Source organism: Manis pentadactyla, chromosome 17 (genome assembly GCF_030020395.1).
Source record: "Manis pentadactyla isolate mManPen7 chromosome 17, mManPen7.hap1, whole genome shotgun sequence".
Classification (NCBI taxonomy): Eukaryota; Metazoa; Chordata; class Mammalia; order Pholidota; family Manidae; genus Manis; species Manis pentadactyla.
The window spans coordinates 42,570,415-42,590,738 of NC_080035.1; the positions used below are offsets into that span (position 1 = coordinate 42,570,415).

A 20,324-nucleotide genomic window follows, 5' to 3' on the forward strand; every position below is an offset into this window, starting at 1 on the left:
GGTGGCTGGACTAAGTTACCATTTACCTTTCTACCAACAGTATATGAGGATTCCCCTTCTCCACATCCTTGCCAGTACTGTTATATTTTGTCTTTTGAATAGTAGCCATTCATTCTTATTGATGTGAGGTAATTTAGTGTGATTTTGATTTGCATTTCTTTATGATTAGTGATGGAGCATCTTTTCATGTACCTATTGGCCACCTGTATGTCTTCTTTGGTAAAATGTCTCTTTAGGTCTTCTGCTAATTTTTAAATTGGGTTATTTGTTTGTTTATTTATTACTTTATTTATTTTGGTGTTGAGTTATATGGGCTTTTTATATATTTTGGATATTAAGCCATTATCAGCTGTATCATTTACAAATATGTTCTTCCAGACTGTAGGTTGCCTTTTCATTTTATTGATGGTTTCCTTTGCTGTGCAGAAGTTTTTTCATTTAATGAAGTACCACTTACTTTTGTTTTTGTTTCCCTTGCTTGGGAGACATATACAGAAAAAAATAATACTAATGCTGATATTCAAGAGTTTACTGCCTGTGTTTTCTTCTAGAAATTTTATGGTTTCAGGTATTACATTTAGCTCTTTATGCTGGTTTGAGTTTATTTTTGTGTATGGGGTCAACAGTGATCCAATTTCTTTCTCTTTCATATAGCTGTCCAGTTTTCCCAACACCATTTATTGAAGAGGTTATCTTTTTGTTATTGAGTATTCTTGACTCTTGTAGTCATACATTAACTGACCATATAAGCAAGGGTTTATTTCTGGACTCTGTACCTTGTTCCCTTCTTCCATGTATCTATTCTTGTATCAGCACCATGCTGTTTTAATGACTGTAGCTTTCTAGTATGGTTTGAAATCTGGGACCATGATACCACCAGCTTTGTTTTTCTTTCTCAAGATTGCTTTGGCCCTTTGGGGTCCTTTTTGTTCCATACACATTTTAGGATTATTTGCTCTTCAGTGACAAATGTCATTGGTAATTTGATAGAGATTGCATTGAATTTGTAGTTAGCTTTGGGTAGTATGGCCATTTTGACAATACTAATTCTTCCTATACATGTCATGGAATAGCTTTCCATTTATTTATGTCTTCATCAGTTTCTTTCACCAATGTCTTTAGTTTTTAGAGTGAAGTTATTTCACCTCCTTGGTTAGATTTATTCCTAGATATTTTATTTTTTTTTGATGCATTTGTAAATGGGATTGTTTTCCTGATTTCTCTTTCTACTAGTTTTGTATTAGTATATAGAAATGCAACAGGTTTCTGTGTATTGATTTTGTATCCTACAACTTTACTCAATGCATTTGTTTTAAAAGCTCTTTTTGATGGAGTCTCTAGGGTTTTCTATATATAGTATGATGTGATCTGCAAATAGTAACAGTTTTCTTCTTCCTTAACAGTTTGGATGATTTCTATTTCTTTTTCTTGTCTGATTGCTGTGGCTGGGACTTCCAGTACTATGTTAAATTAAAATGGTGAGAGTGGGCATCCATGTTTTCTTGATCTTAAAGGAATAGCTTTCAGCTTTTCACCACTGAGAATGTTGGCTGTGGGTTTTTCATATATGGCCTTTATTTTGTTGACATATGTTCCCCTATACCCACTTTGTTGAGAGTTTTTATAATAAGGGGGTGTTGTATTTTGTCAAATGGTTTTTAAGTGTCTATTGAGATGACTGTATGCTTTTTATCCTTCCTTTTGTTAATGGGCTCCATCACACTGATTTGTGAATATTGAACCATCCTTGCATCCCCTGACTAAATCCTGCTTGTTTGTGATAAATGATACATTGAATGTATTTTTAAATTTGGTTTGCTAACATTTTGTTAAGGATTTTGAATCTATATTCATGAGGGATATTGGTCTGTAATGTTGTTTCTGGAGTGTCTCTGTCTGCCTCATAGGATGAGTTTGCAAGTATTGCTTCTTTTGTTTTTGGAATACTTTAAGAAAGATAGGTATCAACTCTTCTTTAAATGTTTGTACAGTTCATCTAGGAACCCATCTTGTTCTAGACTTTTATTTTTTGGAAGTTTTTCTTTTTTTAATGACCAATGCAATTTCATTACTAGTGATCAGCCTGTTTAGATTTTCTGTTTCTTCCTGGGTCAGTCTTGGAAGATTGTGTTTCTAGGAATTTGGCCAGTTCTTTAAGGTTGTCCAATTTTTTTGACATATAATTTTTCATAGAATTCTCTTACAATCATTTGAATTTCTATGGTGTCAGTTGTAGCTTTTCCTCTTTTAGTTTTGATTTTGTTTATTTGTGTCCTCTCTCTTTTTTTCTGATAAGTCTGGCTAAAGGCTTGTCAATTCTCTTTCTTTTTCAAGAACCAGCACTGTTTTATTGATTATTTTTGCTATTTTCTTAGTCTCTATTTCATTTATTTCTGCTGTGATCTTAATTTTGTCCTTCCTTCTATAACTTTGGACTTCGTTCTTTTTCTAGTTTCTTTAGTTTTGAGGTTAGATTGTTTATTTGAGATTGTTCTTGTTTCTTGAGGTAGGCCTGTATTACTATGAACTTCCCTCTTAAAACCGCTTGTGCTGCATACCACTGATTTTGATCCATTTTGTTTTTGTTTTCATTTGTTCCCCTGTGTTGTTTAACATATCCTTTGTTTTTTTTCATTGATCCATTGATTACTTAGTGATATGTTACTTAGCTGCCAAATTTTTTTTCCAGTTTTTTTTTCTTGTAATTGACTTCTAGTTTCATACCATTTAGGTCATTAAAGATACTTAACATGATATCAGTCTTCTTAAATTTATTGAGGCTTGTTTTGTTACCTAAAATGTGATCTATTGGATAATGATCCACATGCAGTTGAGATGAATGTGTTTTCTCCTGATTTTAGGTGGTTTGCTCTGTATGTATATCACCAGTTAAGTCCATCTTGTATAATGTGTCATTTGGTGTCATTGTTTCCTTATTGAATTTTTTTTGTCTGATAACATCACTGATGTAAGTAGAGTGTTAAATTGCTTCACTATTATGTTACTGTCTATCATTTTATATTTGTTAATATTTGTTTATATATTTAGGTACTCCTATTTTGGATGCAGAGATATTTACAATTATTTCATATTGTTGGGCTGATCCCTTTATCGTATGCCCTTCTTTGTCTCTTGTTCTTTGTTTTGAAGTCTATTTTCTCTGATATAAGTATTGCAACTCCTGCCTTTTTCTCACTTATATTTTCATGGAATAACTTTCTTTCCCTTCACTTTCAGTCTATGTGTCTTTTGGTCTGAAGAAAGTCTCTTGTAGGCAGAATATAGAGTGGTCTTGTTTCCTTATCCATTCATCAACACTATGTTTTTATATAGGAGTATTCAGCTCATTTACTTTAAATTATGAGTAAGTACATACTTACTGACATTTTATTGATTGTTTTCTGGTTGTTTTTGTAGTTATTCTCTGTTCTTTTCTTTTTCTCTTCTCATGTGATTTGATGATTTCCTTTAGTGTTATACTTGGATTCCATTCTGTTTATTCTTGTGTGAGTCTATAATAGACTTTTAGTTTGTGGTTACCATAAGGTTTATATATAGCATGTTTAAAGTCTCTGTTAGGTTGATGGTCACTTAATTGGACTATATTCTAAAAGCTCTATTTTTTCTTAAGGTATCATTGATATACAATCTTATGAAGGGTTTGTGTGAACAATATTGTGATTTCAACATTCACCCATATTATCAAGTCCCCCCAATACACACCCCATTGCAGTCACTGTATATAAGTGTAGTAAGATATTATGGAGTCATTACTTATCTTCTCCATGCTGTACTGCCTTCCAAGTGACCTGCCTATATTGTGATTGCTAATTATAGAGCCCCTTAGAACGCTTCTCCTTCCCTCCCAACCCATCCTTCTTAAACCCTTCACTTTGGTAACTGCTAGCCCCTTCTTGGAGTCTGTGAGTCTGCTGCTGTTTTGCTTTGTTGTTATACTCCACAAATGAGTGAAATCATTTGGTATTTGTCTTTCTCCACCTGGCTTATGTCACTGAGCATAATACCCTCTAGCTCCATCCATGTTGTTGCAAATGGTGGGATTTGTTTTCTTCTTATGGCTGAATAATATTCCATTGTGTATATGTACCACCTCTTCTTTATCCATTCATCTACTGATGGACACTTAGGTTGTTTCCATATCTTGGTTATTGTAAATAGTGCTGCCATGAACATAAGCATGCATATGTCTTATAGAATCTATGATCTTGTTTTCTTTGGGCAAGTTCCTAGGAGTGGAATCACTGGGTAAATAGGTATTTTTATTTTTAGTTTTTGAGGGATCTCCATATTGCTTTCCACAATAGTTGAACTAATTTATATTCCCATGCACAGTGTGGGAAGGTTCCCCTTTCTACACATCCTCGCCAGCATTTGTTGCTTGTCTTTTGGATGCTGGCCATCCTAACTGATGTGAGGTGATATCTCACTGTGATTTTAATTTGCATTTCCCTAATGATTAGCGATGTGGAGCATCTTTTCATGTGCCTGTTGGCCATCTAAATTTCTTCTTTGGAGAAGTGTCTGTTCATATCCTCTGCCCATTTTTTTCATCAGGTTATTTCCTTTTTGGGTGTTGAGGGATGTGAGTTCTTTATTTATTTTGGATCTTAACCCCTTGTTGGATATGTCATTTACAAATATATTCTTCCATACTGTAGGATGCCTTTTTATTCTGCTGATGGTATCCTTAGCTGTACAGAAGTTTTCACTTTGATGTAGTCCCATTTTTTCATTTTTGCTTTTATTTCCCTTGCCTGAGGAGATGTGTTCAGGAAAATTTTGCTCATGTTTATATTCAAGAGATATTTGCCTGTGATTTCTTCTGTGAGTTTTATAGTTTCATGACTTACATTCAGGTCTTTGATCCATTTTAAGTTTGCTTTTGATTATGGAGTTAGACAATAATCCAGTTTCATTCTCTTACATTTAGCTGCCCAGTTTTGCCTACACTATTTGTTTGAAGAGGCTGTCATTTCCCCATTGTATATCTGTGGCTCCTTTCTTGTGTATTAATTGACAATAAATGTGTGGGTTTATATCTGAACTCTCTATTGTGTTCCATTGATCTATGGGTCTGTTCTTGTGACAGTATGAGATTGTTTTAATTTCTGTAGCTTTGTAGTAGAGTTTGAAGTTGGGGAGCATAATCCCCTCAGCTTTGTTCTTCCTTCTCAGGATTGCTTTGGATATTCGGAGTCTTTTATAGTTCCATCTGAATTTTAGAACTATTTGTTCCAGTTCATTGAAGAGTGCTGTTGGTATTTTGATAGGGATTGCATTGAATCTATAGATTGCATTAGTCAGGTTGGCCATTTTGGCATTATTAATTTTTCCTATCCATGACCAAGGGATGTATTTCCATTTATTGTTTCTTCTTTAATTTTTCTCATGAGTATCTTGTAGTTTTCAGAGTAAAAGTCTTTCACCTCCTTGGTTAGGTTTATTCCTATGTATCTTTTTCTTTTTGATGCAATAATAAATGGAGTTGTTTTTCTGATTTCTCTTTCTGTTAGTTTATTGTTAGTATATAGGAATGCAACAACTTTCTGTGTATTAATTTTGTACCCTGCAAATTTGCTGAGTTCATTTATTCTAGTAATTTTTTGGTGGATTCTCTTAAGGTTTTTATGTCATTTGCAAACAGTGACAGTTCAACTTCTACCTAACCAACCTGGATTCCTTTTATTTCTTTGTGTTGTTTGTTTGCTGTGGCTAGGACTTCCAGAAATGTGTTGAATACAAGTGGGGAGAGTGGGCCTCCTTCTTCCTGATCTTAGAGGAAAACCTTTCAGCTTTATGCTCTTATACATGATGTTGGCTGTGGGTTTGTTGTCTACGGCCTTTTTTATGTTGAGGTACTTGCCCTCTATACCCATTTTGTTGAGAGTTTTTATCATGAATGGATGTTGAATTTTGTCAAATGCTTTTTCAGCATCTATTGAGATAATACTGTGATTTTTGTCCTTCCTTTTGTTGATGTGGTGTATAATACTGTTGGATTTTCAAATATTTTACCATCCTTGTATCCCTCAAATAAATCCCTTTTGGTCATAATGGATGATCTTTTTGATGTATTTTTGGATTTGGTTTGCTAATGTTTTGTTGAGCATTTTTGCATCTATATTCATCAGTGTTATTTGTAATTTTCTTTTTTGTGGTGTCTCTGCCTGGAGTTGGTATTAGAGTCATGCTCCTCATAGAATGGGTTTGGAAATATCCCTTTTCTACTTTTTGAAAACTTTAAGGAGGATGGGTATTAGGTCTTCTTTAAATGTTTGGTAAACTTCGGCAGTGAAGAAATATAGTCCAGGTGTTCCATTCTTAGGTAGTTTTGTGATTACCAATTCAATTTCGTTGCTGGTAATTGCTGTTCAGATTTTCTGTTTCTTCCTGGGTCAGCTTTGGAATGATTTAATTTTCTAGAAAGTTGTCCATTTTGTCTAGGTTATCCAATTTTTTAGCATATTATTTTTCATGGTATTATTTAATAATTCTTTTTATTTCCATGGTGTCTGAAGTGATTTGTCCTTTCTCATTTCTGATTCTGTTTACGTGTGTACACTCTATTTTTTCTTGATAAGTCTGTGTAGGTGTTTTTCTATTTTATTTATATCTAAAAGAACCATCTACTGGTTTCATTGAATTTTTGTTGTTGTTGTTATCATTAATCTACAATTACATGAAGAACATTATATTTACTGTGGTTTCATTGATTTTTTTATATTATTTTGTTCTTCTCAATTTTATTTATTTCTGTTCTGATAGTTATCATATCCCTTCTTCTATTCACTTTGGGACTAATTTGTTCTTTTTCTAGTTTTTTCATTAACTGTAATTGTAAGTTTAGACTGTTTATTTGGGATTGTTCTTCTTTCTTGAGGTAAGCCTATTTGCTGTATAATTCACTCTTAGAACTGCCTTCTCCATATTCCACAGTTTTTGAGTTGTTGGTTTCATTTGTCTCCATATATTGCTTGATCTGTTTTAATTTGGTCATTGATCCATTGATTATTTAAGAGCATTTTGTTAAACCTCAATATGTTTGTGAGCTTTTTTGTTTTCTCTTTTAATGTATTTCTAGTTTCCTACTTTTGTGGTCTGAGAAGCTGGTTGGCACAATTTCAGTTTTTTTGAATTTACTGAAGCTCTTTTTGTGGCCTTGTACATAATCTATTATGGAAAATGTTCCATGTACACTTGAGAAAAATGTGTATCCTGCTGCTTTTGTGTGGACTGTTCTGTAGATGTCTGTTAAGTCCATCTGTTCTAATGCATTGTTTAGTACCTCTGTCTCCTTATGTATTTTCTGTCTGGTTGATTTGCGTTTTGGTGTGAGTGGTGTGTTGAAGTCTCCTAAATGAATGCACTGCATGTTATTTCCCCTTTTAATTCTATTAGTATTTGTTTCACATATTTAGGTGTTCCTATGTTGGTGCATAGATAGTTATAATGGTTATATCCTCTTACTGGACTGACCCCTTTATCATTATGTAATGTCCTTCTTTGTCTCTTGTTTCTTTCTTTGTTTTGAAGCTGATTTTGTCTCATACAAGTGCTGCAAATTCTGCATTTTTCTCTCTATTGCATGAAATATCTTTTCCATCCCTTCACTTTTAGTCTGTGTATATCTTTGGGTTTGAAATGAGACTCTTGTAAGCAGCATATATATGGGTTTCTTTTTTCCATTCTGTAACTCTGTATCTTTTGATTTGTGCATTTAGTCCATTTACATTTAGGGTGATTATTGATGGATGTGTACTTATTGCCTTTGTAGGTTTTAGTTCATTCATGGTTACCAAAGTTTCTAGGGCAGCTTCCTTGCTATCTAACAGTCTGAATTAACTTGCTTATTATGCTTTGTCATACACACTCTAAAGGCTCTTTTTTTCCCCCTTCTCCCTCCTCCATTCTTTAGGTATTTTGTATTATATTCTGTAGTCTTTGTGTATCCCTTGACTAACTGTGCGTGGTTAAATAATTTTTTATTTGCTTAGTAATTAATTGGTCTGCATCCTTTACTGTGTTTTTATTTTCTCTGGCCACAGCTATTAAGCCTCAGAAGCCCTTCTATCTATAGCAGTCCCTCCAAAATACACTGTAAAGGTGGTTTGTGGGAGGTAAATTCTCTCAGCTTTTGCTTATCTAGAAATCGTTTAATACCTGCTTCAAATTTAAATGACAGTATTGCTGGGTAGAGTATTTTTGGTTGGAGGCCCTTCTGTTTAATTGCATTTAATACATCATGCCTTTCCCTTCTGGCATTGATGTTTCTGCTGAGAAATCTGCTGATTGCCTGGTGGGCTTTCTTTAATAAGTGATCTTTTTTTCTCTCTCTGGCTGCTTTTAATACTCTTTCCTTGTCCTTGATCTTTTCCATTTTAATTATTATATATCTTGATGTTCTTTTTCTAGGGTTCCTGTTTTGGGAGATCTGTGCACTTCCATGACCTGAGAGACTATTTCTTTCTCCATATTGGGGAAGTTTTCAGCAATTATTTCCTCAAAGAGACTTTCTATCCCTTTTTCTCTCTTCTTCTTTTTCTGGTACCCCTATATTGCAAAAGTTGTTCCATTTTGGTTGGTTGAACAGTTCTCTTATCATTCTTTCATTCCTGGAGATCCTTTTATCTCTCTGTGCCTCAGTTTCTATGTTTTCCTGTTCTTTTATTTTTGTTTCATTTACCATCTCCTCTACCTTATCTGATCTACTATGAAATCCCTCCAATCTTCATTTCAGATATTGTATTTTTCAAAGTTTCTACCTCTTTCTTGAAGTCCCAAGATGTTGAATATTTTTATGTATCTCCATGAGCATGTTTATGATTTTTACTTTGAAATCTTTATCAAGAAGTTTTGTGATTTCAATTTCACTGAGCCCTCTTACTGGTGTTTTTACCTACAGTTTTGTTTTGATAAAATTCTTTTGCTGTTTCATTTTTTTAGTAATTCCTATGGAATAAAACTTTGTGTAGGTGGTGCCCTCTGTTGCCAAGATGCTTTACTCTTTGGAGCTACTGAGCACCTGTAGGAATGGTACACACTGCAGCCAAGTGGAACTGGTGGCTGTTGGGAGGAAAGAGTTATTTCCTGCCTTCCTCGGTGTAGCACCATGCTCCACTGAGAGGTCCAGTGGGCCAAACAGGGAGGGAAGAGCCTCTGTGCAATTTTCCTTTCATTGCCATAGATGGGGACACCCTCTGTGCTTGTGTTGCACCAATGGTGGGAGCTAGCAATTGTGCAGGACTGGTGCCTGCTGGGAGGAAGTAGTGGCAGGATGCATAACGCAGTGGGGGGCCTTGGAGCTGCATTGCCAGCCAGGGGGATGGAGCATCTAAAGCTCCTGAGAGTTCCCAACCTGCTGGGCTGTGCTGTGAAGATTTCATCCACCTGCCCTTTCTCCTGAGCAGCAAGCTCTTTGTAATCCTTTCCCTTTTAGCACCCTTCACCCTGCTGGGAAGTCTTTCAAAGTGCCCTCCTTTTTTTTTTTGTCCCAGGGTTGCCGGTTGTACATACCTGTTCTCCACAAGCATCTGGAATCTGTCTTTTCCAGTATTCCTCCCATCTTTGCTTTCCAACTCCACTAATGTCCATAACACCATGTAATGTGGGTTCATGCTCCTGTAGCAGATCTCAGAGCTGGGTGTTCAGCAGTCCTGTGCTTCTAGTCCCTCCCCACTTTGTTTCTCTTCCTCCCACCTATAGTCTGGTGTAGGGGGAGGGTTGGGTCCCACTGGATCACAACTTTGCTACTTTACCCTTTTCTGTGAGTTCTTCTCTTTTCCCCAGATGTAAGCAGTCTGTTTTGCAATCTTCAGGTTGCATTTTCTGGATTAGTTGTATTTGCTGTATTTTCATGTTTTATGTGGTTTTGGGAGGAGATTTCTGGCCTCACTTCTCACGTTGCCATCTTTTTCCTAGTCAAAAACACTATTTTATTTTATTACCATTCCCCCTCCAGATTTTATGTGTATGATGTCATAACTTACATCTTTTTGTTTTATTTATCCTTTGACTACTTTTTATATATAGTTCATTTTACTACTTTTGTCCTTTCAACTTCATATTAACTTTGTAGGTAAGTGGTCTCCTACCTTTACTGTAAGTTTGTGTTCAGTAATGAAAATCATTTAACTTTTAAAACATTTCTATTTAAAGGAGTGTCTTTAACACATCTTGTATGCCTGGTTTAGTGGTGATGAATTATTTTAAAATTGGTTTATCTGGAAATCTTTTTATCTCTTCTTCAATTGTGTATGACAGCTTAGTGAGTTGAGTATTCTTGGTTGTATATTTTCCCTTTCATCACTTCGAATATTTCATGCCACACCCTTCTGGCCTATAAAGTTTCTGATGAAAAATCTGCTGATAGCCTATGGAAAATCATTATTTAGATTTGAACCCAGTGGGGAATCCATTTTCAAGTAAAGTGCTTACCAAATCTCATTTGTCTGTTTTTTCCTTTATGTTTGCATTTTAATGATTTAACTGAGTTTTCTTGGCAAGAAAAAATAGACAGATGATGGAAAGATCAATAGATAGATACAAATTTTTTAATTGTAATAGCTAAACCATTGAGGAGAAAAGGGTCTGTGATTATCTAGTAGTAAATCACTATTAACTTCGTTAAGCAAATTCCAAAATAGTTTGCAGTTGAGTAGAAGTTACAGTGTGTTCAGTCATGGTATATTATAAATTTTATTTTTGTTTAGAAAGTTTTCCAAGAGAAATTTCATGATGAAGCATTATGATGATTTTTATTAAAAGTGAAAACCTATTTGGGAAGTAATATATTTTTGATGAACCATTTATGATACTGTGATTTACTCCCAACTATTTGTTATTTCTTTTATTGATTCATGTCTTTTTCCTTGTTATTTCTTATTTTGAGGGCTGTAGTCTATTAGTATTATGAAATAAATCCTTTTGGAGTTAAAGACTGAGATCATAGTTTTCAGAATTTATTTCTGACAAATGTCTTCCATGTTTAAATTTTCCCTTTAGCTGCTTCCTACATATTCTGTTATAGTAATTCAGTTCTAAGTAATCATATTCTCTTCTAAGTTTTTCTTTACATTTGCTGGTGGGGTATTTATTACCGTTTTCAGAAATAAGATATTTTTAATCTGTCTCTTTGTGACTTGCTGTTTCATTTTATCTAAGTATGTAATATAACGTCTGAGTGATTTTCATTGTTTAAGAATATGAGGTATCTGTGTCCCAGTGTTTGTCCTTTTTATTGTGACTACTTCAGATAAAAAGTAATAAATGCTTTATCTTCAAAACATGGCAAGCATTAATGCATTGATTTCATGTATACAGTGTTTCTCTTAAAGCCAATTCTTAATTTTTAATAAATTGATTTTCATTTCTAGAAATCTTCGGCACTATCTCTTGGTACTTTAAAAATTTACTATACCACTGTCTCTGTTCACATTTTCTTCTTATATATTCTATTTGACATTCTAGGTGCCCTTTCAAGCTGATGTGTTATACATTTAAAAAATTAACTTGAGGGGCTCTATGTTTTCATTAACTCAAATATTTCTACCAGAATATCAATGAAATATGAGAATGGCATAAATATCTATTTTTAGATTCACAGAGATTTGCCTGAGTAGTATCTTCTGATTCCTTTTGGAGAGCTCCTTAAACCTCCAGGATTTGCTTTAAAGATTAGAGTAGCAGAAATTCTAGCTTCCAGAAAATAGATCACCAAATCCAGGAGGTCAAGAAATGAAATCCGAAAGCTCAGTACCAGGCCTGGAAAGCAAAGGAACAAATCAGAATGAAATCCAGAGGCTATAGATTAGGAGAATAATGTGTTCAGGAAGAAAATGCATTCTGTATAACTTTCAAGCATGATAAAGAATTTAGATTAGATTAGGTCAGATATTAATTTCATTAATATTCTTATTCTATATTTTTTAACCATGTAATACCCCTTCCTTTCTCAGCTATCTCTCCTCCCAGTAGGTTTAGAAAAGAAAACTAACATAAAACCTACCAAATTGAGTGCTACTATTCCCTTTAAGCCATCCAAATACCTCATATTTCACATATGAATAAAAATATTTCATTTTTAGCATTTAGTGCACATTATGTACTCAGTAACTATTTTTAATGGTTAAGTCAGGAAATGATTTATATCAGTGATTATCTTTGACTTTAGAGTACATCACTGACAACCAATATAATGTTTTATGTACATATTTATATGGATAATTGTAGAGGTTTTTGCAGGTCACAGAGTTGACAATGTCATATCACCTCAACAATTTTTTGTAATGTATAAGTGAATGTGAATATGTGACTAAACTGTTCATACTCAGTGAGGTATACTCAACAATATCTAGGATAAGTATTGGGCTTTTATTTTACAGAATTACATTGGAGCTTCAACTTTTGATAGATTAAGAAAAAGTGCTTGTAGAATATTGATTTTTAGAAGATAATGTTCTCTCTAATATATACAATTGACAGGAAGTCTTTTGGAAATAAGCCAATTTCTTTCCACTTAGTTTTGTGCTCTTGGAAATTTTTTACACTTAAGGCTGTAATTGGGGTGAAAAGTTAAGATCTGAGAAATTTTTTTTTTGGTGGTGTCCTTTTCATTTCTGACATTTTGTAGTTAACTGAAATAAATGATGTAAAATTCAGGAGAAGGTGTTTTTGTCATGGTTCCAGTGCTTTGGAACTGTCTGTTCCTTCAGTTCTGACTAAGGCTTAATATAAGAACATTAAGGAAGAAATTTAAAAGCTAGTTCTTCATTAGTTTTCAGCATCAACCAAGCCAAGCTCATTCTTATTTTGGCTTAGACATTGCCTATATAAAGACACAAGATCTAAAAATCTAATTTATGTGGAAATAAAATAGATAGCACTTTACAATGATATATGTATGTATACATATGTAAGTATGTGTTGTGTGTATATATTTATATATGATGAAATAGGATATAATTATTTATACATTTCTAGCATAATGCATGCAAATTCACAAACCTTGGTGCTCATTTAACTGGGATTGATGGGTTCTAGACTTTTAAAATTGAATGCATATATTTTTATTTTGTATGTTTTTTATTAGTATCAACTGATTCATATATGGACCATACTGATTAAGAAGTAAACCACACAGGAAGATAATCATTAAAATTCTTTTCACTTCTCTGCTGAATTTGGATAAACCTGTATATTTTTCATATTTTATTTTGGGGCAAAAACAACAAAAGGTTCTCTAATGTTAAAAATATTCAAAGAATACTCATTTCTTTTTTTACCTTAAGCTAATAATAATCTCAGTAAAAGAATACAAATAGACATAAACTATACTTTTTATCCTGCCTTTAAAGGCAATACAGAACAAGAGAATAAGTGTGGGTTTTTGTAGAGAGAAGTCTAAGTGCAAATGCCAGCTTCAGTACTTAGTAGGTGTGACTTTGAGTCATGTGATTAACATTTTTATGCCTCAATGTCCTGCACAGATATCTCTGCACAAAGCAGAGATAATAATGTCTACTTTACAGGGATAACATTAGGAGTAAACAAGTTCATTTTCACAAAGCATGTTTCAAAGTCCTTCACACAAAATAAATACTCGAATGCTTATTACAATGTTTATGTTTAAGGGAAAAAACTCACTTATACAGTTCATAAATATAAATGAAGGTTAAATGATGTAAGCAGAATTTTTGTTGCTGAGTATATAAACATGATTAAGGTTCATTTTTTCCCAGTTAAATTTAAATTAATTAGAAAAACACAATGAAAGCATATAAAATAGATCAAAGTATTTGATGGTGAATGAAAAGCATATATTGTGGGATATAACTGGAAAAGCTGTTTTTGGTTTAGGGAGTTTGGATGGAGTGCATTGTACCTTAGGTTATCACTATCTCTGGCCAACTGCTTGCTATGGCTACTGCTGTATAAACCAGTGCTATGGCAGTGTGAGCAAAATCCCTGAGTAATTTCTTCTAACTATCCACTTTTTACTCCACCAAATTTCACAGTTTCAGAATGGCGCATATGATTTCTGGGGCAATGGGTGAAAGATCTAATGGCAGAGTATTATTAGGAAGTATACTGTTCTTTTCTGCTTAACATAATACTATCTGTTAAGATACTCATTTTCTGTTTAAGAGAGAAATAAAAATAAAAATATTATTTGTAAGAAAGTGCTAGATGTGTAAGTGTAGAAGTGTGGATTCATTTTGAGGCATCAGGAGTAAAGGAGATAATTCTAACTGGGCCAAAGGACAGTTTCATATGAAGCAAGTTTAGATCTAGTTACATTTATAGTTTTTTGAGGAATTGGGTTGAAAAGGTATTCTTTGCAAGAATGAAAGAGTGATCAAATCAAGTGGGCAATGTGAACTATGCTGTGTCTGCATAAAAAATTGAATGTAACCATTTCCACTGGATTCCAGTGTATATTTGGTGGGGATGGGCATTTGTTGACAGTAGAACATGAAGTATTACTTAGCAAGACCAGAAAATGAGTTTTATGTGCAAATAAAGAGATTTTATTCTAGAGTATTGAGAAGCCATTGAAGATTTTAGAAATGACACAGATCAAAATGTTTAAATTTTAGTAGGACCAGATTTAGCAAAGAGGGCTGGAAGAATATTCCAGGAAAGAAATGGCATGTGTCTATTGTGTCTATGCAAAGGCAGGTACTGGGACAATTTGAAGAAAATTTTATTAAAAGGATTTTGAGATTTTTATCAATATGACTTTACTAACTGGTGTATGCTGGTTGTCAGAGAACCAAATACATTTATAGGTCTGAGATTCATGAATTTATAGAATGGTAGTATGATTCATCAAGAGAGAAACAGAAAGGAAAGTATCTTTCCAGGGGAGATTCAGTTTGAAGGATTTTTGAGTTTAGGTATTTGTTTAGATAGGCAAGTTGCATAAATAGTCTTGGAAAGGAAATTTTTTTTCTAGAAATATATATGTATAAATCAACAGCATGTAGGAGATCATTAAAATCCTCCCATTAACTGAACCAATGAGAAGTCTCCTGGCAAGTGAGCTCGGAACAGGCTGTCCTCATGGGTCAGCTCCCTTTCTGGGTCATCCACCCCTCAGTCAGCGTCCAGAAAAGAAACACTGAAAATGGTTTGTGCTCAAGGGCAGGAGTGAACCGGCTCTCCCAACTGTCTGCTTGACATCTAGATGAGTTACTATCTGTACAATCACTAATTATCAGCTATCTAAAAACATAGTCCAAGAGTAATCCAAGATTTTCCTTTGATTCATTATGTCACATACCTGTATGCCAGTTGTTTTACCCTTTGATCAGGACATATCCAGAAGCCAGACACTTTTTCACATCTCCACCACAAACACTGAATTCAAAGAATCATAATCTTTCCTGTTACTTGCATAGCATCCCCCACTGCTCAGACTGCAACCATCCTTGCTGGTAGAGCAGTATGTTTGTTGCTTCCTATTTCCCCCAAGGTAATTCAGATCATGTCTGTTCCATTTTTAAAGTCCCTTAGTAGGTTTCAATCACAACTAAAATAAAGGCCAGTCTCCATATCAAGATCTGCATCTCTGTCTATCTGATCTATTTTTTTGTGATCTAACTGCTGTCTACCTCTAGAGTATCATCCCATACCATCCTGTTTTTACTGCAGTTCAGCGCATTCTCCCTCTATCTGTCCTTCAACTATGCCAATCCCTTCCTGCCTCAGTGTCCCCAAGCTTACTGATTGTTTTCTTCCCAGAATTCTCTCTCCAGATCTTCATGTGGGTCACTCCTTTTCATCCAGTTGGTCTCTGTTCAAAGGTCTCTTATTTGAGAAGTCTCTGTAATCTTCTTCCAAAACAGTCCTATCCCATTCCATTTACTCCCTATTTTCTTGACCCTGATATTTTCTTCCTACTGCATCACTATATGAAATACTATATGTACATATGATTACCAACTCAATTTATGTAATACTCTGTATGCATTACTCATTGCTAAATCACCAAAATTTAAAATGATAGTCACATAATAGAGACTGATTGAATAATTAATAAGTTAAATTACTGCCTGAAAATCATCATTGATTTTTTTACTGGTAGTAGTTGAACCAGTTACTGTGTACTGGGCATTATTTGGTTTTAAACCCATGTAGATCATCATTTGAGTATTTTTGAAGATAAATGTGAAACAGTAACTAGAGCAAAATACTGCTTGTATCTACCCTTGCTCTCCTCTCTTTTCAACTTGATTGCTTACTCATTCTGAGCTTGCTTAGTATTTTGTGCATTGTATCTGTTTACAGTTGTAAGTTCTTTGAGCTGGGGGATATATATATATATATGAACAATTTACCTAAATCTCCTTTATACTTTATCTGATCTGCTACTTTGAGGGTCTATTAACTTGTAGTTTAAAAAAGTATCTAGGATTATGAATATAAACTGGAATAATGTTTAGGAATATAAAACCATAAAAGAAATCACAGAGAAAATTAAACAGAATCTGTGATTTTTTTTCTACTTACTGCCACCTAAGGTGGGCTGTCTCCATGTATTCAGCACTTAGCTCAAGAATGTTCTTGTGTTAGTTATCCTCATATAGTGAGTGGCATGCTCAAAGGAGAGATTATATTTTCTAACCTTGATGTGTGGGTCTTCATGTGGAAGCAAGTCTATTTGATATTTAATATTTGGGAATAAAGTCAGTTCAAATTATTGAGAAATTTTTTAAATGACAAGAGTACACATTTTATTGCAGAAAATTTTGGAAAATATGTTCTTGAAGGAGGAAGAAAGTAAAAACTAAGGACTATTGAACCACATTATTTTGAGTGTGCATTTTAGGGTACTGCAAATTACGAGTTCAGATTGAGAAAATTCTGTAAGACTGAAGGCTCAGTGCAAACATCTAGAAGAAATGATCTGAACATTTACAGTATTACCAGTGGATCAAGTGAATTACTGAATAGTGGATTAATACTTTGATCTTCTCCTATGGAGCAGAATATTCTCACCCCAAATTTGATTCTCATATTTGATTTGGTCTTAGAATAGGAGTTGCCCTTTACTTGATTGGCATTGAACAATCTGTTACTTTGCAGGTAGCTCTCTTAAAGATCTAATTGACACATCTTGTTATTTCCTCTCCCACTTTCTTGTATATACCACTCAATGAGAGAGTCAGCTATCTTCCCTCATCTCTCTCTTGTGAAAATGGCATCATGTCTGGTGAGAGGCCTGGCATATGATAGAGGCTGTATAGCCTTAGCCATCTTAGCTCTAAACTTGGGAAATTGTCATGCTTCTTCTTCTAGTTCTTCTGATTCTGTTCATCTGCCATTTTCTCTTTATTCCACCTATTTGTTCTTGCATTAATTTATGTGAGTATTTTCTGAGATTTAAGGACAAGGAGATGAGAAACAGAAATATTTGGGTTTCCCACCCTGAAGCATTTGTCAATAATGGTGTAGGTATATTTAATATATTTCATAGATATTTTCTTTCCTCTCAATCTCAGTAATGCATAGTTGGCAAGATCTAGATTCAGAACGTGGACCTGCTAAAATCTGTCTTTGGTCAAGGACAGTTGTCCTGGTAATACAAATACCACCCTGACTAATGTAATGACTACCTGCTATTCATTTCAGGTTTTCTTTATTCAGCAGAGGACCTGAAAATACAAGAGAAACTTTTAGTTCTAAGATCCTCTGATATATACTTCTCAAATTAAACAACCATTCAATTTTTACTGTATTTATCTCACTTGTGAACAATGGAAGAATATATCATCTTGCTCTGGCATGTTGTTTACTTTGCATAAAAAGCATTTAGAAAACAGCAAATGTAAGAAAAACATTCTGACCTTCCTTCTTTTTCTTAACGACAGGTGATGAAATCCCCATGTGAAAGAAGTCCCACACAGTACCCCAGAAGGAAAGTAATGTCCTTAGCAAGGACAAGACATTGAGACCACGAGATTGCTGTACAAAGCGAACTTGTTTTTTTGCCTCCCCTACACTGAGAAGGCATCATTCTTCTCCGTGGAGAAAACCAAGAGGTATATGACTTTATAAATTTAATTAATATTTTTATGGTATTTGTAGGATTCAAGGTGAAATGAGATATGGTACAAAGCATAGTGTATACCAGTGTATTGTTAAATATAAGGGGCCATTAAATATACAATATATAAATTATGATAAGAAGAATGATTTGTTTTTATACTTGAAAGCTCTCTCATATTAGAATTACAGAAAGTTGGAAGAGTAAGTAGGTCCAGATGAGAGGAACTGAAAGAAAATACCCTAAGCATAAACTGAAATCTGTTGTTAAGGGAGTAGCCCTTTACTCCTTAATAAATATTAGTGCCTGATTGTATCTCCCTGTGAACAGCAAACTAAGGAGAGCCTATATTCAGGAGAAAGGGATTGTTGTTAAGTATAGTATCATAATTTTAGGAGTGGTTTAAGAAAATGTGTTTAGTAAAAGTAGAAAAGTTTGAGAGCCTTTAGGAAGAGAGTTCATATAGGATGATCTTATCAGACATTTTCTGAAACTAGTATTTATCATGTGTGCCAGGTACTGAGCTAAGTCATATTTAGTCATAGTTCATCATTACATATATTATGTGGGATTTATATCACTGTTTAAGCATTAATAGTAGAACAGTGAGGCTCTGAGACATTAGTTAAATTTAATTCAAATAATTAACAAATAATTAACCTGGGATTCCATTTCACATCTTTCCAACTCAAAAGCTACCAACTTCTTTCTATCAATAATGAATTATTCTAACTCCTTAACATGTTTATGATTTAGTAGTTTATGTAATACTACTTTATATAATATCCTTAGCAAGGGTGTACTGTAAGAATATTAAAACAAGTATTTTAATATACTGGTCATTCAGTTAGTTTGATTTAGCAAAGCAGTATCTAAATCCCTAAAGCAGGTAGGTCATAGGAACCTTGTGAGCAACTACACATTTAATGCATCTCATTTGTCTTAAATTGTGGTTAGTCAGCATCCTGACCTTCTATACATGGGGCAAGTAATTGACTAAGTGAGTTGAGAAAACCATTTGTTTGATCTCTGTGGGAGGGAGTTCCATCAGTCTTCTGGCACCAGAAGGAATGAAGTTATGATTAAATAACTACAACCTCTAACAGCTCTGAACAATCCTCTCACTTCACATGCTATAGTTTTCTTCCAATATGTCCTCTCCTGCCAGGCACATCCTGTTCTTTCCAGCCATAACTCAATCATGGAAGGGACACCACCAGCTTCATAGCCCAATCTGGCTCAGAACCCAGTATCTGCTCACCTTCTGGCACAGAAACCTCCTTCTTATCCCAGCCTCATTCCCTTTCTAAGCCTAGGCTTTGCTTTTACCTTGGTACCGTGCCAAATGACCATTCCATTCCTCTTTCCTGTTCTGATTTGAATTGTCCTCATGTCTCTTCTTATTCCAAGGCCATGATTTTTATTTCTTTCATTTTCTTTTCTCTAATTAGCTATTACTATTTTGGGTTCATTTTTATATAATATGCCTAGACCTAAATATTTAATGTTACTGAAGACTAAAACCCAGTGCAACATTTGTTGATAAAAGATTTCCAGGCCATAAAACGGATCCACTTTTTTTGGTATTTCATGTAATACATATTAGCAGAATACATACATACAGCTCCTCAGCACAGAATCTAAAGAAAAAATGAAATGCATTAGATCATTTGAAAATTGCTATATAAATTTATCATATGAATGACATCTTACATATAGTTAGAGTTTATAATATACATAGAAATATAAGGTAACCCAAAGAGTTTCACATTAGATTCTATTAGTGTAAATTAATTAGAATTATGCATTAATTTTATGAAGATATTTTATGAGAGAGTGGATTAATGCTGGAATTTCTGGTATGTACTTCCTGATTACAAGGATGTACTCTGGCGCTGATTACATTATTATACACACACACACACACACACACACACACACTCTCAACTAAAACTGCTTATTCTGATTCTTCCTCTCTGAATCACCTGTCCACCTGGAACCAAGACCTACTGACATAATAACACTGATTCTCAAATCTCTTCTGTATTACTATAATAGGCCTCATTTCTTGGAAACTGTGTATGTTTTAATTCTTCCATTCCTAAAAAGCCTATTCCTCAAAAGGCACTGAACATACTTCTTCCTCTATTCAGTATATTCTTGCTTTCATAGATGTAACTTGTTTTGTTTCATTTTTCAATACGGATGTGGGCAAAGGATTGAAACATACTAATTTTCATATAATATCATTTGTAAA

At 34.1% G+C, this 20,324-nt stretch overlaps 1 long non-coding RNA gene across 1 annotated transcript in view; it reads left to right on the plus strand.

Annotated features, from left to right (window-relative positions):
- Positions 1-20,324, plus strand: part of LOC130681385 (uncharacterized) — a 158,846-nt gene that overhangs the window by 35,848 nt on the left and 102,674 nt on the right. Inside the window, exon 2 of the long non-coding RNA XR_008994505.1 lies at positions 17,892-18,062. This is a non-coding gene — a long non-coding RNA (uncharacterized LOC130681385). The remainder of the gene's footprint in view (positions 1-17,891; positions 18,063-20,324) is intronic.